The sequence below is a fragment of the Nelumbo lutea genome, chromosome 2 (assembly GCF_056320005.1).
Source record: "Nelumbo lutea isolate HS-2025 chromosome 2, American lotus-T2T, whole genome shotgun sequence".
NCBI classification, from domain to species: domain Eukaryota; kingdom Viridiplantae; phylum Streptophyta; class Magnoliopsida; order Proteales; family Nelumbonaceae; genus Nelumbo; species Nelumbo lutea.
The window spans coordinates 33,256,419-33,273,790 of record NC_142685.1 but is presented as its reverse complement, the minus strand read 5'-3'; the positions used below and the strand labels follow the sequence as shown (position 1 = coordinate 33,273,790).

Here is a 17,372-nt window from a genome sequence, read left to right as displayed (position 1 = left end):
TTTTTTTTGTCAATATTTGGATGAATTATTAAGAAAATTAGATGACACTCGATGGTCATTTGTGTCTTTTTCAAATGCCACTTAATAGTTGATTAACAGTAGATACTAGATTGACACATTTTAAAAGTTTGAGTACTAATTGTCACATTTTAAAGTTTGGGAATTAAAATGGCAATAGGCCCAAATTACAAAGTACTATATATTACTGGCATCAATTGAGTGCAATTCACAATTATCTATCTCAATGTACGTAGGAAGAATTAATATATGTTACGTACCAAGCGACAATCACCCTAATTGTCATACCATATACTTCTACTTCTAATAATAATAATAAGGGAGGTTTATCAAGATTTTTTCCACTTCATTACCTGAAAGGAGAACTGGTGGTGCAATCTGACTTGATAAGTGTAACTTAAAATATATTTCAAAAGACATTTCTGCACATGTCTATATATCATTTTCTATTAAACATTTTTGCTTAAACAACAATTATTTTCTTGCAGATTGTGAAGAAAAAACATGCTATTTGGAGAAAGCATTTTCTCAATAAGCCAAATTAAAGACTAATCACCAACCCACTAATTCATTTCTTCAATTGTTGGACTACTTATTTCATGTTTGAGGTTTAATTTCATATTTGACAATTATTTTTGTTTAAAGTTAAATATGACCTTCTACATTGCACTTTTCTTTATATCATTAACCGCTGCAATGCAGGGGCACACCTACTAGTACTTGTATGATTATCAAATGTGGGAATATATTTATACTTGTATCAAACCAAACGTCACACCTATGCATTATGAATTTTAAGGTGGATTGAACTCAAATTACCAATTGGTATTTTACGGTTAAGTCTATCTCATAATTCATAAATTAATTTTCTAGTTAATTTGTATCTTATTTGTTTATTTTAGTCGTTATACAGACAGACTTCAGGTATCCACTTTATTTATTTATTTATTTATTTAGAATTCTCAATCACAGTTTTCTCCTTAGTCAAATTTTTACAGATTTCTTTGTCCCATATTTTTAAGGATGTTTGTAAGGTTGATTGAGAGTAGAAAGGAGGAAAAATAATGTGGTCCCAATAATACGGATATCCACTTTGTATTTTCTGAAGTTTTACACAATAAACAATCTTAGCCTAAAATATAGATTAATCACTACTTTCAAGTATCAAGTTTCAACTAAAACAAAAACCTATACCAATCGAGTACCTAAAAAAAATCAGTGACCCTAACAAGTACTCATTTCCACAACCTAGGCTCAGTTTGGAAGGAGTACAAATACAAACATGAAGAGTGCAAAACCTTGTATTCTGTATATATTTGTATTTGTATTCTTTCCAAACTAAGCGCTAGCTAGTAACAACAAACTAAAATGAAAACTCGCATGCTGGCCAGTCATCTGCCTCACCCATTTAAAAATTTGACATTACCGAAAAAAATGGATAACTGTACAGAAGCCAGTTGTTGATGGAATATTAACAACCCAAAGGATAACCCTAGAAAGGTTAAAGAATTAGACATGAAATCAATTGTTTGTCAAGAAAAGGTATGATAGAGAGAGATCGTATGACAAAGCTCCAATACTAAAGAAGTAGACATGTATGTATTCAAGCAAACATTTGTCTATATATGTATATATCAGGCTCAGGTTGTGATAAGACCGGGATGAACTTGGGCAAGGCTAAAACTATTTAAGGGCTAGGCTGGGCAAAGCCTGAAAAAAATATCAAAAAGCCCAAATTTTTAGTTCAGGCCCATTATTCCAAAGACCAAAAACCTTCTGAGCTAGGTTGGCCCAGCCCGGGCTGCACGCCTGCTCCCCTACACAAGAGTTTGATTGGCATCCCTGGTAAGCAATAAATTTAGACAGAGATCCAACCCATGGGAGCTGAAAGATGCAGCCCAAGGAGAAAACTGGGCTGTTGGGAACGTTTTTGAGCATTACAGACTCTTGCAGTCCCTTGTATGTATTTTTGGTCAAAATAATATCAAACGTAATTACCCTTTTATCCCCACCCGTATAAAATGTCAAGCCCAAAAACATTCTCAAGTCTCAACAGCCCAGGCTGTTGTCCCCCATCCCCCAACAGCCAAAGCCCCAAGTCATTTAAATTTTTACAAAGGTCCTCTAGCTTGGCCCAAATAATGTGTCAATGCCCTTATTAGGGGTGCAATTTGGACAGGTTCAATTCCAAGCCCAGATCAATCCAGCTTTTAATTTTATACGGATTGGTCTTGGATTTTAGAGCCTCAGTTAAGGCCTTTGTTCAAAAGTTGGGAGTTTTTTATTTTTTGGGTCAGACCCGGGCCTAACCCCTTAAATAGCCCGAACCTGATCCGAGCTTAGCCCCCACCTTATGAATATGAAATATACAGTCTAGGCCATTTGAACCGGGATTATTTTCTTAATAGTATCGAATTTAACCAATTAAATAACAGGAGGGATGAATACTCCATTAGTGGCTAGTGCTGCTAAAGCTAAACAACTTTGAGAAATGGCAATTAGAGGTTTTGAGGCAGCATTAGAAAGGTGTAAGATAATGAAGACAGAGTGTTACGGACCTTATGGTCAGAACTTTTATTATATACTTCATTAGTCAAAATATTAGATATTGGAATGTGTGAAGATGGGTACAGTTAGATTAAGATTTCATAGATTCATTTATGATTTAATTACTAGTTTCCTTAGGTAGGAGTCTTTATTTGAGTAATAGATCAATACAGAAACTAGGAATTGCACTCTGTTGGATATTGTAGATAGATGCTGTTTGACTCTTGGGTGTCGAGAAGTTTAACCATAAAACACAGGTCTTGTTGGGATTGAAAGAGGTCATCCACTCTTTAGGTTGATTTTCTCATTGTTTTCTCCTTTTTCTTTATTTATATTTATTAAGAGGGGTACTGGCATTATTGATGGATGAAGTTTTCATGATGGACAGGTAGTGGATTCCAACACTCCATGAATTCTTGAAAGAAACTTCTATGCTTATTCAACATAAATGAACAGCTAATTTATCGACTGAATATCATTTTTCCCATAAAATGTTATCAAGTAACAAAAGCAATCTTTTATACGTTTTTCTATTGGTCGATAATGTTAAATTTAAATATATGTTACACTATTTTAACGGTTTATACTTTTCAATAACTGTCTTAGACAGTCCTTGTTTCTTCATCTTACCAAGTCAAACTTCTGGACATGAGTCAGATTTCAAAACCCATGTCCTTATCAATCCCCATAGCCGCTCCGTCCATCATGAATCTTTTCTTCTGTGTTTCTATTTGGGGATGACCACTTTACATCTTAAACCAACTGGAAAATGCTAAAGGGCATGGATCCAAGGATTTTTATTAAGAGAATTAGTATGGTTATTTTTGGAAATACAAATAGTTCTTAATGGAAGGTCAATTAAGGGCCGCTTTAGTTTAAGAGTAGGGATCTGGAATCAGAATCACAATGGATTATTTTGGTTCCAACTATTTGGTTGGGCGGACTAGATTCCAGTCCCATTTTTGGTGGAATGACATTCTTAAATTTGAGAGAATGGACATTGGCTCCCCTTCCCTTGCCTTGGGGATGAAATTCCATTCTAGATTATTCTAATTCTCATTCCGATTACCGTTTGAACCAAACAGAACATGGGAATAGACTAGACTATTTTGATTTCAATTCCAGCAGATTTCGGTTCCAATTCTGATTGTAAACCAAAAGGACCCTAAGTAAAACATATTCAAACTATAGGGGTGTCTTAGTAATATGCAAAATAGAGGGTAGATTTTAGTAAATATGTGAAACTATTAGAGGTGCTTAATTAAATGACCTTTGTTTTTGTCATCAATAAAAAACGATTATTCTTTGCCACACTCATTTTTCTTTAATATGGTTAATTAATCTATGATTCAATTAAAGAATGAGAATTGATACTTAAATATAAGACTTAATTAGAGTGAATTGAATGAGCAAAAATGACCCTCTTTCATCATCAATAAAAAATAATTATTCTTTGTCACACTCATTTTTCTTTAATATGGTTAATTAATATATGATTCGATGAAAGAATGAGAATTAACACTTAAATACAAGACTTAATTAGATTGAATTGAATGAGGAAAAATGACCCTTGTTTTTATCATCAATAAAAAACAATTATTCTTTGTCATACTTATTTTTCTTTAATATGGTTAAATAATCTAGGATTCAATGAAAGAATGAGAATTAATACTTAAATATAGGACTTAATTAGAGTGAATTGAATGGTGACAAATATAGTAATTCAAATTACATTTTGTGCCATCACAGTTGGGGAGGGACCAAATTCAAAAATAAGGGTATTCTAGTCAAGATTTAATGAATGTTAATGAGAGTTAATACCTTAAATATAAGACATAATGAGACAGATTTGAATGAAGAGAAAAGTGGTTATTCAGATTACATTTCTATCCTTAGAACTAGAGAGTTACTAAATTAAAATATTGGGGTATTTTAGTCAAACAAAAGTTTCACTCTCATTCACACTTTCAATAGTAGAATAGATATAGATTTGACAATTAATATTTTTTGCCACTTTCATTGTAGAGGTGCCTTGCCAAAAATTGGATGTGCCCTAGTCAAACCTCTCAACATATTTTAGCAACTCTTTGGAAAATTATATAAGACAATATTCAATTAAAAATAGGGGTGTCAACGGTATTTGAAATTCCAATTTTGAATTTGATATTCGATATAATCGAATCAAATTCAGATAATTCGAATATCTAATCAGTCAAATTCGGATATCCTATTCTTACCGAATAGTTAATCGGATTCGAATTCAAATATGACCTGATTCGATTCGATAAATATCTAAATTTGACCGATTATTTAATTCTTATATATATTATATAAAATATTTTATATAATATATATAATAATTAAATTATATAAATAATTTATATATTTATATACTTTAAATCAATAAAATATTTATTTTATATATTTATTAATTATCCAAAATAATTAATTAATCGAATTCGAATCGAATCGAATTTGGATATTAGATTTTCTAATCGGATTCAGATTTGGATATTGCCTGATCTTATTCGAATTTGATCCATTTACACCCCTAATTAAAACCATTTTGAACTAAGAACTTCATCAGAGTCTTGTCCCAACTACATGAGTCCCACCACAATAATACTATTTTTCCATTTCAAGGTCTATCCATCATTAAATCATGGGAGCTTAAATAATTTTTTATTACTTCCATCCAAATCTATATTTGGTCTATCATATCCCTTCTAACCCTTCAATTGGTAACAAATCACTTATCCCAACAGAATTCCAGATTTGCTCCTCACACTAACCTCACAACACTTTCAGACATGCACTAGAAACATCTCCCCTTCTTGTATGGGGGGATTTGCTCTTCACAGAACACATCTTAGCCATGCATTAATGCGAACATCTTCCTATGAATGATAATGTACAAGTACTTGAGATATAACTTAAGTTCGTATGAGAAGCAAATCCAGATTCTCCCAATGCGCGGCTGCATTGTTATGTGAAATTGGTGTGAGGAACAAACCCGGATTCCCCAAACAGGTGCTATAAATGATCTTCTATCATCATCTTGAATTAAGGTAGGGTCTAAATAAAATGAGCAAAAGCACACTTACCCTGGTCCCATGGGTCAAACTAGTTATATCTGGACCTGAACCATCAATAAATGGAACTTTATGTAATATTCAACCTGGCGTGCATTAATTAAAAAAAAATCTAAAAATGTATATATGTATATATAGGGCGAAATTCATTTATAAATGCTCAATTATCGTCATTCATTCCATCGAGGGCGTTTGAGCACTTCATTTATAGACATGTAATTAAGTTATACCTAAGCTTAAAATGTCCAACCTTAATACAATGTTGGGTATGTACATGATTTTAAAAACTAACATGAAAACAGAATCACTTAGACCATCATCAGTTCTCGGATCAAATAGTCTGACTGTCCAGTCCAAACCATGGCCAGACAGATCTTGGGTCTAAAACAAATTCGGAGTCATGACCGATTCCCATGTTAATTACTCCTACCGTCCGGTCTGATCCGATTTTCAGAACGATGGGTATCCATCAGTAGGTTGCTCAGAAGGTTCCTTGTGTCCTTCCTTCCAAGGACAATCTGAAGCCGGGCCCAGTTTTGCTTTTAGGTGGTATGTACTGCTCAGGGGGACCAGGTTAGCCATGAAACGATTCTCTGATCTTTATTCTCCTGAGTTTTCTCACTTGCCCAAAAATTATCGTTGGACAGTTGGACTTAATTCGAATGAAGTAAACATACATTCTTCCTAAAAGAGAAGAAATTACACAGAGGGTGGGGAAGTCATCCAACTTGCTATCCACAAAAAGCTATAGTCGTTTCTCTACCAAATATATATATATATATATATATATATATATATATATATATATATATATATATATATACATTCTTCCTCTACTTGGATTACCAAATTAAAAATAATAATAATAACAACAACTCTAAATTGCAATGCTATGAAGGGGGCATTTTTTTTTTTGGATTTTGAGAGGGGAAAAATTGGTCAATGAGATTTTGATTCTCATTGGTCAAGAAATCCATGTTCTTTTTTCGCATTTATGTGGAGATTAGGGAAAATTTGTGTAAATAATACCCATCTCCTAGGTGGATAAATAACTTTCCCACCTGGAGAAAAGTTGTCAACACTTGAATGGGACAAAAATACTCCTTTTAATAATTGAATTTTAAGACTAAAATGGTCATTGCTTTATTTACATAGGAAATAAAAGAGCATGGATAAATACACTTACCTAAGTAAGTCTTTCCTAAGAAATACTTACTTGAATAAGTGTATTTACCCAGATGAATAACTTACCGAAAAGAGAACGGGGCGAAAAGCTATGTGGAGAGAGATAGAGAATAGAGGTAAAGATTGTATGGTCTGAAGGTTGTTAACAGTCGCATTTAAGAAAATAGATATTAATTCTTTGCAAGTTGATTACTTAATTCAAATCATGCAAACATTTCAAACATGAGCCACGTAATAAAAATTTGGAGTTAATGCACCAAAGCCTTAACTCCAAACATAAAAATTTAAAAAATGTTTTCAAGTCGAAGTCCAATATCATGTTACTCAACTAAGGACAAAGTTTTAGATTAATGATAAATCGGGTCGGATTAGGTGGGATTGGCGTTAACCCTCACACAACATTAGTTGTTGAACTCCCAACGACCCTAACCCTAAACCAACCCAATAGTTTTAGGTTGAGTTGCTTTCAAGTTTGCGTCACTTTTATTCTCATTTCGCAATTAATTAAGTTACCATTGCCCGATCAGGTTGACTTCATACAGGAATAACACAACACACTTAAGACTATCATAATTAATTAGCTGAGATGATCCGATCTGAAGGCCCAAGTCCAAATAGTATAAAATGCTTCCTTGGGCCAACATAAATTAGACCTCTTATTCCAAATATTGAGGCACAGAATTAAATTCATGTAACTGCAGGTTAATTTAAAATTGTTGATGCACATACATAAATAAATATATGTATAGGTGCATGAATATATACATATATATAGATACAAATATTTTAGATTTAGTAATTATTTCAACCCTAATCCAATTCAAAGTCAAATCAGATTCATATTTTTCAACTATAGCTCTAACCTAATCTAATCTATCCTGACTTTATTGGGTTTGGCTTTGGACTAACATGGCCCAAGTTGATAACTGTAAATGGGAAACTTACTGACAATCAAACAAAATGAGGAAAAAGAGTTAGAAACTGGTGAGAAGTGAGGGATGCACTTTATATATTTTTAAGTGGGAATGGAGAGTTGATTTAATGAACAGAGATCCTTTGTATTGTTCCCATTCAAGACAAGGAGTCACGTTATCTATCTATATTACACAAAGCAGATATTTATCTTGGTTTTTGTGCAGGTCATAAAAGCTAAATTTGGTTATATAATATTACCCATATTTTTACTTTAAAAAAATAAAAATTATTAATCTTTACTTGTGCATACCCTTCCACTAATATTACTATATAAAGTGAAAGGTGCCTACCAACTGGTTTGATAAGGTCGCCTATTGGTTATAGTGGAGACTTGGGCTCCCGGGTAGAGCCAGGAAATTTTTATAAAGGGGCCACAGCCTAAATAAAATATGGATGGACCATAGGGGAAAACAACCATTAAGGTGGACATGCGCATTACAGATGCCCTTACAGCTTACACTAATAAGACAAGCTTAACACCTATGGTAAGGGTTATAGCCTTAACCCAGTCCCAGCCCAGCTCAAACCCCAGGCCTCAAATATAAACTCAGGCCCAAATTTATTTGGACTTGATTCGGGCATTAGGCCTACGTCCTTAAATGAATTAAATCTAATAATATTTTATATTATTATTATATACAAATAATATAAGTTATAATTTATAGAAAATTAATGTCTATGTTATATAAATAAATTGTGGACCGAGCTGAGCTGAAAATGATCACCCCTGCAATTCCTTTTTTTTTTTTTTGTCTGAACCGACTCCCCCTTGCTATTCTAAATGTGGACTAGGAATGGCAAGAGGGCAGGTTGGGGGACTGCCCCCTCCCCATCCCTGCCCCGTAGTCAAAATGCTCTGTCTTGTCCCAATTATGTCTTTGATGTTGGGGCAGGTTTGGGGTGAGGCACCTTCTTCCCGTCAGGATTGAAAAATCCTTAAATTTTTCCTGCCCCCGAGGCAATCACCTAAAAATAATCTAATTTGTAAGTATTTTATAAAAAGAATTATGAGAATTTGAGGATATTTTAAGAATCGAATTAAATAATTTGGGATATTTTAGAAATAGAATTATGGGATCTTAGGATTTTAAAATTTTGAGAAAAGTTTAGAGATATTTAAAAAATCAATATTAAATTTAAAAATATTTTATTAATTTATCATCGGATTCGAAGAATTATATGCAAATTCCATCTCCAATTCAGAATAAAATTATTTTTCCCATCCCCACTCGATTTAAGATAAAGGAAAACCCACCCATTAGGGGTGGGGAGGGCCCCGGTTTATGGGAGGTAAATTGCCATCCATATATGGGGCATGGAGCAGACATTGCATATAAATAGAGTTTGAAACTACAAACTAAAGCTGACATCTAATAGCCTTCAAAAAAAAAAAAGGCTGTGACTGTTCATACCGTTGTTGTCATCCCGAACGCCCATACTTGTGTCGTTTGACCACTGGAATGAATGTTCACTTTTCAAAATCTTAGGCAGATGAAGGAACCCATTTTAATGCCTTTCAACTGCCTGAAAACGATGGGGAGTCTTTAGAGTCTGGTCTTGGAAAATCCAGAAGCTGGATTAACCTACCCTCCACCATGTCCAAAAATTGATGGAGGATCATAAATTTGTCCTTTATGTTCTTGTGTCTTCATTTGTTTCGAATGCGAACTTCATTTGCACTTCTATAAATGTATAGGAATGCAAATTTCTATTCACTTTTGCTTTATGTTTGACTGTCTTGCTTGTTTAACTAACAAGCAAAACGATGATCCCGGCTTTATATCTAAAAGAATAGAGGCAGAAGGGAGTTAAGATCTATTTTCAACAAAAACAGTCCCAACATGGTTCCAATTAACTTGATCTGTATCCGGACACCTCACCATGAGACTAGGAACCATCATGTTTGAGATGTGTGGACATAGATCATGTTGGAAGTGTTGGAATGATTCTTTTTACTGGGAACAGATCCCATCTCTGCAGGAAGGTTATTTGTTTGAAAGAGTATGGTATGAAGCAAAATGACACGGTGGGTCTCACTTTAACTGAGACTTGAAGTAGGAGGAAGGTGGGGCATACTTTGCATCAGTTTTGGGATGTAAAATTTGCAACTGCCAACAAGACAAGTGTAAATGATGGTTACAAACGAACTCATGCAAAAACTGACCAGCTGGTACAAAATTCATGTCCTATTCAGATTTGCATCGCAAACAAGGGATTATAATGGATCCTTACTATTTATCTGCTTCTGTATTCCCCACTCCTTGCTTTATCACTTCCCATTAAAAGCTCTACCTGTCCAGTGTCCGATCCATCTCTCTCAGATGATTGCATGGGCAATGGGTAATCCAGATGATACATGATTAATAAATTGAAAGACTACAGTGCAAATACCAGTTGGGTCTCCAGAAGGTCTCCATATTTTGTCCTCTCTATAGTACTCATTCATGGGCAAATTCCATCACCTTCCCACTCAATAGAAACATTAAGTTCACTTCTCTCTTGTCTAGATGTTTTCAATGCTTAACATCAATTGAGAGAAATTCCAAAAAATGATGTAGATATACCAGTGACACGACCAGATGGGGAAGTGACTGTATTAGGCAATCCAGAGCATCTCCCATTAATGAATAAAGAAGCTTAAGTGACTCACACAGTAAACATTAAGCATTTTTCCTTAAAACAAGTAACAAGGACAGAACAGCTTATACATTAAAAGAGGAAATCTTGAAACTGTGTATACCTGATCCTAATGGCAATCCCTAATCCTCTGGCATAACTTGTTTGCTTGTGCCTAGAACACCAGTGATCATCAATTCCACTTAAGATATCTTCCCAACCACAACCAGAAGGCCATATGGGCAAAAGCAATTACAGTGAAAATTTTCAACCATAATTGTGTTGTCATGGGTGATGAAAAGGAATATTTGGTAGTTCAGAGTATTTTATGGACCAGTTAGTTCTGGAACATGCCACAGAGCCCACACCCATATTGGACACTCATTTCAGGGTGTGTTACACATTCTGAGACCATCCGATGGTTCTCATCCACAAATTGCCCATTTTTGTCCATGGAGAAATGAAAAAAATAGTTGATAAATATTTAGAGGGTGTTCGGTAGTGTGAAAATATCGTGGGTGGAACTGTTTTGGTCTTGTCCACAATAGAATGTGGCATTTTGTTTTGTTTGGACAGTCCCCATCTATAAAATAGTGTGGATAAGGATGGATCATACCCCAGTTTATCATTCACAGTATTTTCTCATGAATAGACCACACTATGGTCATAAGATATGGACAGTTTGTGAAAATGATTCAGTGTAATGCAATATGCATTAACACTAATCCAATTATCCTCATTTTATTTAATCTTTTAATATGTTTTAATTTATATTGAAATTATTTTTTTAAATTGTTTATTGCTGAAGGTAATATTATAATGATAAATATATTTATTAATAATTACGTATTGGTGTTTTAAATCATTTTTGGCTTAAATTGTAGTTTTTTTTTTCATTCATGATTGTATGGGTGCAAATGGATCAAATCATCCAATCTGAATCAAATCCTATTTTTGTAAGATTTGGATAACCTTTTGTTGGATTTTTTTTTTTTTTTGGATCAGATCCAATTGGAATTTGGATCACCCCTATTCAATCCGACAGGATCCAATCCGATCTGACCTATATATGTATATATTTATAAACATAATTACTTATAAAAACACATGTATATATTAATATATTTATTTATAAATATGTTTATATTGCATTTTTGTAAATTTTTTTAATAAAAAGACATGTATATATTAATATATGTGATGAAAATAGTTGAAAAAATACTTATATTCTTTGTTTTTCTTTATATAAACTTTTTGTTTTTTTATTTTAATAATTTATTAACTTTTTTTCATAATTTGAATCGGATGATTCAGATATTTGACATCCTTAACAGATTCGAATTTGAATCACCATTTGTGAGATCTAATCGGATCGAATCTTATATTATACTATTAGATCAAATTTGGATATACATTGATTTGAATATGATCCGATCTGTTTGCATCCCTACATGATTGATTATGTAAATTATCTCACAAGTTATACATGAGATATATGGAAGCAATATGTGTGGTGTGGGCAAATCCACACTACAACTGTAGAATGCCCCTATGGGTATAGACAGTTTTTGTCCACAACTCCCTATTGGCATAAATAGTAGCGTGGTGTGGATCGGTCCCTGCCACATAGTGTGGTGTGGACCAGTCCACACCCACCAATTTCCCTATCTATGTTACATAACACCCCCTTATTTGGTATTGTTTGACAACTATACACCATTAGAGGCCATTAGGTTCCACATAAGTGAACATTAAATAAACTGCTAAGTGTTGGGGAAAACATTAAAAATGGTGATTCCCCCTATGGTTAGCTCTTATACAAACCAATGAAACATTTATTTAATAAACAGTCTTACAAAACACCATTTTACAATAAACACCTACTTAGCTAACACCATTCAAATAAATGATCATAGAACTAGACCTGTTCAAGGGCCAAGCTTTGCCTCTTTATCAACAGAAAATGTTCAAGCCCGAGCCTAAAACCTGACCTACACATAAAATGCCCTATTTTTGGTGTAATTTAATAAACTAGTATTATATTAATTTGGTAATACTTTAATAAATCAGTACATTGATTCATATTTCTTGAACAGTAAATTAATATTTGATAATAACTTTATAAATAAATGCATATTATATATTTATTATATATAAATAATATAGATTTTTATTATATGTAATAGTATCGGATTGGACTTATTTGAGAAAGCCTGAGCCTGAATCCATGGGCCAAAAATTTTGTCCAAGCTTAAAAATATCAAGCCGGGCCAGGGCGGGCCCATGATCAGGTCTACACAGAACCAAACACCATGTAAATATGCTGAATTTCGAGGTGTCGTGTGGGTTCAAACCATGCGGTTTCGGTGATGGGTCCAAACTCGACAAGTAGAGAATCATGGCAGAATCAAAACCATGATATTCTCATGTTTCTTTTCTTCTTTATAAATGAGAGATACTGTGCTAGTTTTTTCTTTCCTTCTTTTTATACTTGTGTATCAAAGATAGATGTTTGTGAACAATGAAAACTGTTTCATCACTAATACATCTTGCATTGCTGTAGTGTGTTCCATTTCAAACTCAAGATTGATGGTTATTGGTGACCAGCTTGCTTTTATCACAATCACGGGATCAACTTGGTATTTTTCTATTCAATTTTTTGTTAGAACAAAACATGAGGAACAATCAAATGATTTTCATGGAAAAATGTGCTGAGCTGGTCAAGATTTGAGAGCTATCTTGGAGTAGCACCAGTCCCAGAATCAAGACTGCAAGCTGGCATCCCCTCATTTTAATTTCAAATTCAAGAAATCAAAATCCAACAGTGACCACCTAGGTCCTTGGTATTGGAATGCAGTTTCTGAGTTTCGCATTTCTTTATATCTCTTAACCCAACAAGATTAATTACATGTCTCCTTAAACCTAAAGCAAGATGAGATAAGACTGTTCATTTAATAATCAAAGTTTTGACTCTGTTGAGGAATTTCCAAATTCCAACCATAGACCTGTGTAAAAAAACTAGTTGAGGAAGAAGAGTAGCCTGATCAGAAATATACTGGTTCAACAGTCTTCATATTTACATCTAAGAAATGACAAGAAAAATCAATCATCTATTGTACAACAATAGAACTACACTATAATCCTTCATAATACAGTGTCTGAAGACATCAGTCCTTGCATAAACAACTAGTATTCATCTATTCTATGATGTTACATCCATTTCATCAGTGTGGACCAAAATGGATAGGAAGAATGAAATATGAGCAAGTAGAGTTACTGTGCTCAACTTACTCAACATCTTCCTTCAGTTTTCTGTTCAACCTGCTGAAGGCCTTGGAAGCTGGAGACAGTGAAAACTCAAAGGGTAATGGTGGGAGATCCATCTCCCCTTGCAGAATTTTAACAAGATCACCAGTGTCTGGACGCAACTCAGGCATTTTCTGTAAGCACATCAGAGCTATGTTGATACACAGAGTAGCTTGATCTCTGTTGTATGTGTCCTTCAATTTTTCATCCACCAGCTCCAAGATGTTCCCAGCCCGAGCCAAGTTCCTGCACCAGCTTATCAGGTTGGCTCTCTCGAGCTTCATGGGTGAAGAAAGCACATGCAATGGCCTCCTTCCCGAGATGATCACAAGGATCACCACGCCCAGACTGTAAATATCAGCTTTCTCCATCGAACACCCACACCCACCATATTCAGGCGCTACATAACACACAGTCCCTCTCATGCTTGTTGTACTGCTGAGCTCCCGACTGAAAAGATCCCCACTCCACATCTCACTACCAGCAGAATGGGTCGTCTTCTTCTTCTTCCAACCCTTTCTGAAACTGAACTCTGCACTAGTATCACAGTCGTTCTGCTTCTGTTGTCTGAAAGTAGCACAGCTTTGAAACCGAAACGTTCGACCCAGATCAAAATGTGGGATCTTGAAGCCTTTCTTCCACTTGGCTTCTAGCTTCCTTAACCTGCTACCCTTCTTGCTCATCTCCGCAAGGCGTTCTTCTTTCCACCATTCTTGCATCTTCCTGTGCTTCTTGTTGCTTTTTTTCCCACTCTTTCCTTCTTTCTTCTCAGACCTCTTCTTCGGACCATCAAATCTGAGTCCCTGCAACTGGGGTTCGGCTACAATTTCCAGTTTATCTGTCTGAGTCGAACTATCCAAATCGGTTTTCTCTGGGATACTCTTCTTCTCGTCGTCCCAATCAGGATTGGTGGATGGGCAAATCTGGCTTCCTATCCATTCCATGACATAATCTTTACTGCACAATTCACCACTCCCATCCTGTCTCCACCACCAATCCTTTCCCCACTGCTTTGTACTAGTTTCCGTGTCATCGATTTGCGGAGATGTATTAAGATTCAACTCCTTACTGTGTTCAGAACTACATGGGTCGATTTCGAAAGGAACGAACTTGTTCCAATCTTCTCCGCCAAATTCCACAGCTAATACCGCCTTCCCCTTTGCATTAAAATCCTTAGCACCATCCTCATTTACAGAACCGCCGGTGTTTGGATTCAGAGAATTCGAATTCAGGGTTTTCGCATTATAAACTACTTTAATACTATTTGAATAAGAAGAAGAAGAAGCTTGCAAAGCAATAGAGAAATCTACCTCAGGAGCAGTCTCAACTGGAGTTTCATCTGTTGGAGTTTCTGCAGGAGCAGAAGCTGGATTCCCAGAAAGCTCCTGGCTTTTCCACAACTCCTGACTCCGACCCAATTCCTGACTAAACAAGTCAATCCCGAATTCACCTTCAGTCTTAATCCTCGACAGCCCAAAATCTGAAATCTTCGCTCGATAGTCCGAACTCAATAGAACATTACTCGGCTTTATGTCGCCATGAATGACCGGAGGATCACATTCCAGATGCAGAAATGCAAGAGCTCGAGCAATGTCGAGAATAATCTCAAAACGCCGATCCCAATTCAACTCCGACGACGCCGAGCCGTCACCGAACAAGGACTCCTGCAAGCTCCTGTTCGGCATATACTCATAAACAAGGAACCTTCTTTTCTCATGAACACAATACCCCAGAAGCGAAATAACAAACGGCGACCTCAAACCACCCAGAATCTGCAACTCATTTTGAAACTCACGCTCGACCTGCAACGACGACGCGTCAAGCTTCTTCACGGCAACAGACTTCCCGTCACGTAGAATACCCCGAAACACAGTCCCGGACCCACCTTTTCCGATCGAATTAGCGTCACCGAATCCATTGGTGGCCGACTTCAGCTCCCTGTAAGAGAACCTCTGCAGCTTCAGGGGAGTGCTGGAGTCGAAAGGGCTGGTGCGAGAGCGGTTGACAAGGGAGTACCAGAGATAGAAAAGAAAGAAGATGAGACCAATGAAGAACAAAGCAGAAGCCGAGATGGTGATGGCGAGAAACAAACCCCGGGCCCTGAGTATCGAGCTGGGGTTTGAGCTTGGAGCTAAAGGCCTCGAGGGCATCTTCTTCTTGGGTTTCTTCAATCGATTACAGACGAAGAAAAGCGAAATGAGGAGAAAAAAAGAAAAGGTGGTGGGGGTTTTCATCGGCGACTCCAACAAGCTTTACAGTTGGGAAATCGAACAATAATTCTGAATTCTTGATAATTAAAATAATCAATAATTAAAAATAATAATATAAAGTATAAAAATGGAGGGTCCCAAGGTCCATAGATTGATAGATACGCCATGAAATTAATACACGTTGCAGAAGTAGCAAATACTGTGAAGAAAACGAGAAAAAATGGAGGGAAGGTGGTAATTTTTTGAAAAATGGAAGAAAAAAAAAAAAGAAAATGGGGTGGTGCTATTATGTCAGGTGGAGCGTAGTACGCACCGTTTTGCTTTACCGGGAGCGGTGGAACGTACAAGCTGGAGAGTGGGTCCCACTCTAGCGATCCATGCGCCAATTGTTGCGTGACCGTCGTTCTAAACTTCTTACGTGTCCTTTTTCTTTGTTCTTTGGATTCTTACACCCTGAAGATTCCTCAGACCCGACCCTGATCCACACCCGAATATACATACATGAGGTCCGCATAGCATCCAAAATCTGTTCCCCATCCAGTTACAGATCTAGATTTCGACGGATCCGCTAAGTCCGACCCATTTCATGCTAATAGTGAAAATAGTTTAGAAAAGTACGGATAAGTCCAACGCAAATTTCTGATTTCCACTGTAATTTACAAATATATACCAACGGCATATGCATTGGCATTAATTCCGAGCTAGCACCTATCCCAATAGTATTTTGGGCTTATAAATTCTAACCCTAGGCTGAAGAGTGGTTCTTCCAAAGTAGTTTCAAGGTCATTAATGATCGTTGGATTAATATTAGTAATGCCATAGTAAGGACTATTATCCATAGTTTTTAAAACCGGATCAGGCTAGACAGTCGGATCGAAAAAACTGGGAACCGGTCAAGTGACAGATTATGTTTTACCTAAAAACCATTTTTTCCCCTAAAATCATTGATTTAATCAGCAAATTGCTGACTCAGGCAATTGAACCGTTCAATGGTTTAACCATTTTTTTTCAAAACAAATCATCCTTTCAATTCAAATGATTGAACCGTTTGACGCAAGAACCGGACTCCTGACTGATTCATTGTCCAGTTTGATTTTAGAAACCTTACTATTATCATATAACACCACCAATGATAACCAACTGATTGGAGAATATGATACTGTCCAAGGTTGTAAATATCCAAGGGAAAACTGGGATTTTTTTCGGTATTAGGGAGAAATCAGATTTGGTACGTTGTTTAATAGTTCCAACTAAGAAAGGCACCCTTCTCCACATATAGGACTTGAGTCTTTATCATACATAAGCTATAAAAGACTGTGTGAGGACTGTAAAGATTAAATCCAAATTCCTGGCCATTTCATTAATCTATCAAATTCTCCATCTTGTACAATTATACCTATTTTCAGTTCCATGCTGACTTGGT

The 17,372-nt window shown here is 35.7% G+C and overlaps 1 pseudogene across 1 annotated transcript; it reads right to left on the bottom strand.

The window, feature by feature from the left end:
• Positions 1-13,473: 13,473 nt before the first annotated feature.
• Positions 13,474-15,996, bottom strand: LOC148869711 (putative receptor-like protein kinase At1g80870 pseudogene; annotated as a pseudogene). The gene has a single exon (XR_016107192.1). The product of XR_016107192.1 is annotated as a putative receptor-like protein kinase At1g80870 pseudogene (transcript).
• Between the last annotated feature and the right edge of the window lie 1,376 nt (positions 15,997-17,372).